Source organism: Humulus lupulus, chromosome 2, assembly GCF_963169125.1.
Source record: "Humulus lupulus chromosome 2, drHumLupu1.1, whole genome shotgun sequence".
Classification (NCBI taxonomy): domain Eukaryota; kingdom Viridiplantae; phylum Streptophyta; class Magnoliopsida; order Rosales; family Cannabaceae; genus Humulus; species Humulus lupulus.
In genome coordinates this window covers 119,432,597-119,437,249 of record NC_084794.1, presented here as the reverse complement: position 1 = coordinate 119,437,249, position 4,653 = coordinate 119,432,597, and the positions used below count along the sequence as shown (strand labels likewise).

Sequence of the window (4,653 nt, the reverse complement as noted above, 5' to 3'; positions counted from 1 at the left end):
ATCGATGACGCCACTTTCGCACTCTAGTTTTGACTATAGATCTTTTCTTAGAGACGTCCACCTTGTTCTCTCCTTGGTTTACTACTTCAACTCTACAACACATTGGAATTTCTGTTGCTGCAAAAACATTAAATATTACTTCCTCTTTTTGCACTCATAGCTTTAACTCACCCTTTGTACATCAATTAAATCCCTACCAGTAGCCAAGAATGGCCTTCCTAGTATTATTGGAATATTTTCATCTTCCTCCGTATCTAAAATAATAAAGTCCGCAGGAAATATGAATTTACCTACTTTTACCAAAACGTCCTCAATCACTCTACGAGGATGATTAACTGATCTATCTGCCATCTGTAGAGATACAGTAGTCGGCCTAGCTTCTCCTAATTTCAACCTTCAAAAGATTGATAGAGGCATTAGATTCACACTAGCCCTAAATCACATAAAGCTTTTGTTTCTACTGAACCCCTATAGAACATGGGATATTGAAACTACCAGGATCTTTAAGCTTTGGAGGTAATTTCTTCTGAAGTATCGCGATGTACTCCTTAGTAAGTGCCTCTGTCTCATAATCCTCTAGCTTCTTTTTCTTTGACAAAATTTCTTTCATAAACTTCACATAACTAGGCATTTCTTCTAGAGCCTCCGCAAATGAGATGTTAATATGAAGTTTCTTAAATACTTCAAGGAATTTGGAGAATTGTTTGTCAAGATTAGCCTTTCGAAACTGTTGAGGATATGGAATTTTTGGTGTGGGCTCAGAATATTTTGGTTTTCTGGTTTTGGAAGGTCTTCAGTAACTTCCTCTTGAATCGGACTAGTAACTTGTTGTTTCACTGTATTCTTCCCTTTCTCTTCCACTGTAGGTCCTTCATACTTAGTCCCACTCCTTAAAGTGATCGCTTGACATTGCTCTTTAGGATTTACCTCTGTGGAACTAGGCAAATTTCCTTGTTGTCTACTAGAAAAAGTTGAGCCAATTGACCTATTTGTGTCTCCAAACTTCTGATGGAAGACCTTGTCTCTATCATGAATTGATTTAATTGGTCTGGCTGAATTGTTGGAGGGTTCATTTGAGGAGGTGGTGTATGAGATGGGTGTGGGTTTGGATCATAATATGGTCTAGCAAGTAATCCATAAGTTGGTTGATGAGGTGGTTGTTGTGGTGGGTACTGTGGATATTGTTGTTGTAACCCTTGATTATTTTTCCAAGACAGATTAGGATGATTTTTACAGGCAGGTGTATCAGAATTTGAGTAAGTATTGGGTGCAGGTCTTGAAAAATCACCTATAACATGTGCCTGTTCCAAGGGCATATTATTTACATTTGTTGATCAACTAGCTGTGATGGAGCATTGTTCATAAGAATGAGGTCCTCCACAAATTTCACAACTCATGACATTCTTTACTTGCATTGATTCTACGGTGAGATTAGTTTGCTGCAGTTGTTTGGTTAGAGATGCTACTTGAGCAGTCAATAGCGCAATTGGATCAACTTCTAAGACTCCTGCTACTTTCTTATTTTCTCGCTCACTAGGCCACTTATAATTATACATAACCATCTCTTCCAACAGCTCATACGCTTCATTAGCGCTTTTTCTCATAAATTCTCCTCCTGATGCGTCATCTATAATTGTTCTTGTATTCCCCCCCCCCCCCCCCCCAAACCATTGTAAAAAGTATGAACTAACAACCACTTCTCTATTCCATGATGTGGGCATCTCCTTTGCAATTCCTTAAATCGTTCCCATGCATCATACAAAGACTCCCCATCTAGTTGATGGAAGTTGTTAATCTCTCCTCTAATTCTGGCTGACTTGGCAGGAGGAAAATATTTACCAAGAAACTTCTGAGCCACATCTTCCCAAGTAAGTATAGAATTGGCTTGTAAAGAATTCAACCAACTCTTAGCTCTGTCCCTTAGTGAAAATGGGAATAGTCTCAATCGTACAGCATCATTGCTCACCCCATTCATTTTAAATTTCGCACATAAGTCCAAAAATTTAGTGATATGTAGATTTGGATCCTCATTTGGTAACCTCCCAAATTGTACATAGTTTTGCACCGTCTCAATAATTGAGGGTTTTATCTCAAAATTAGTAGCCTCTACAGTTGGAGGACGAATGCTTGAGTGTATCCCCGTAACAATAGGGAGTACATAATTCCTTAATGGTGGATTAGCTTCAGCAGCATTACCCATATTTGCATTATTGTTGACAACATTATTTGCGTTCTCAGCCATGGTAAAATCCAGCATTTTCTTTATCTTGTGATTCTTTCTACATGTTTTCTCTATTTCAAGATCTATTGGTATTATTTCTTTTTGTCTACTTCCTCACATATACCAACAATTCTTGAAACACAATACAGTCTTGATCCAAATAAATATTAAACAATAAAAATTAAAAAAAAAATACCAAATTAGAACAAATAACAATCAACTATGATATTGGAAATTAAGTCCCCGGCAACGGCGCCAAAAACTTGATCGTGAAAATATGATATATAAGCAAGTGCACGCAATCGATTCAAGTAATATATGATAAGTAAGTATCGCTCCCTCAAAGACTATCTTCCAAGTACCAATAATTGTTCTTTAAATTTCTATTTGGCAACTAAGAATTTGATTTTTGAATTTAATTTTAAATATGAAAATACTTTAAACAAAAACAACTAAATAGAAGATTTAAATCACTATGAAAAAGACCTAAGGTGTTAATTTCATCAACTTTTCATTCTACTAATTGTACTAATCCATTCTATATTTCTTTCTTTCTATTCTAATAGCAGGTTAACATAAATCGATTCCGATTATTTTTCAAGATATAAGATCTCAGCTTATATGCATGTTTTCTACATCTCTGTGATAAACTTAAACATATAGAAGGCATTAAGCATGGAAACCTAATGACTACACAAGCCATACAGGTACTTTCATCCAATATGCAACCTATGTCTATATAATGATAGAATATTCAATTCTCATCTTTCGAATTTTGAATCAATATCATTAAATCAAGCAAATAGTGATCAAGTATTTACTAGCATTAAACACACATTATATAGATTAGAATAGAGAAGAAAAATCAAAAGAATATCATAATTAAATTAGATAGAGATCCAAGTGACAACATTAAACCCTAGATAAAAATTGTTTAGTTCATATCAGACATGACTAAATCAACAAAATAATTGTTCATAAACATAAGATTCATAAACTTGAAGAAGAAATAAAAATATAAAACTGCATAATTTTTAACCTAAAAACAATAATTAGTCTCTAAAAAATGTAATTAAAAGCTGACCTCTTGACTTTATTAAACCCTAACACGAATTTATAGAAAAAAAATTAGAAACTTCTGAATTTTTCCTTGTGCGGGTCGCGACTTGGCCTTTTCAGAGTCGCGACCCGTGTCTATTTTGGGCCCTTTTCCTTCCGTATAATGGCTTCAGGCGCAGCGACTTCAGCTTCTCAAGTCGTGGCCCGTGTCTACGTTTTTCCTTAGCTAGGCCTCTGTTTCCTCTTGAGTCACGACTTGTAAGCCCAAGTCACGACACTAATTCTTTCCATCAACATATATGACTCTGACTTCACCTCAAGTCGTGACTTTGAAGTCCAAGTCGCGACTTTAATTCAATTTTTCTTAGATTTGATCCTTCAACTCATCTCTTCCTCAAAAACAGTCCTTTAAGCATCCTTGGTATCGTTTTTAGTCCAATAACCGCCAAAAGCCTCGTTTTTCCACCATTTAGCTTCTTTTTGCATTTTTTCTCGTGATTCATCACACCAACCTACAACAAAGATAAACAAAAGCGCAATCTTTCACAAAACACACATAAACACTCAAGATTACGACAAAAACACTTTCTAAAATGACCCTAAAATGAAGTTATCATGTGGCTGAGAAAGTGAGACTACATGAAGTTCCAAAGATGATAGTCTCTGATAGAGGATCGGTTTTCACATCAAAGTTCATGGAAGGTTTACAGCATGCAATGGGCTCTAAGTGAAAGTTATGTTCGGCATTGCACCCTTAAACCGATGGTCAAACAGACTGCACCATACAAATATTATAACATATGATGAGGGGTGTGCTTTAGACTTCTCAGGATCATGGAGAAACTATCTTCCATTAATCTAATTCTCTTACAACAACAGCTATCAAGCAACGATAGGCATGGCACCTTATGAGATGTTATATGGATGAAAATGTCGGTCACCACTTCATTGAGATGAGGTTGGTGAAAGACGATATTTAGGACCCGAGGTCGTAAGAGAAGCAACTGAAGCAGTAGATAAGATAAGACAACGAATGGTTGCCACTCAAAGTTGCCAAAAGAGCTATGTCGGCGCTAAGAGGCAAACTATTGAGTTTTCAGTAGGCGATCAAGTCTTTCTCAAAGTTTCTTTGATGAAGGGGGTTATGTGTTTCAGAAAGAAAGGAAATTATAGCCCGAGGTTTATAGGTCCTTTTGAGATTTTGGACAAGGTAGGGCATGTAGCATATCGTTTGGCTTTACCGCCATCATTAGCTGAAACACATAACGTTTTTCATGTATCGATGTTGAGAAAGTACATATCAGATCCATCCCGTGTGCTTGATTACAAGGCTCTGGAGTTAAAACAAGATTTCAATTATGAAGAACGGCCAG

The 4,653-nt window shown here is 36.3% G+C and overlaps 1 non-coding gene across 1 annotated transcript; it reads left to right on the top strand.

The window, feature by feature from the left end:
- The first annotated feature begins 1,703 nt into the window (after positions 1-1,703).
- LOC133820487 (small nucleolar RNA R71) lies at positions 1,704-1,810 on the top strand. Its single transcript, XR_009886895.1, has one exon. It is a non-coding gene; the product is annotated as a small nucleolar RNA R71 (small nucleolar RNA).
- The last annotated feature ends 2,843 nt before the right edge of the window (positions 1,811-4,653 follow it).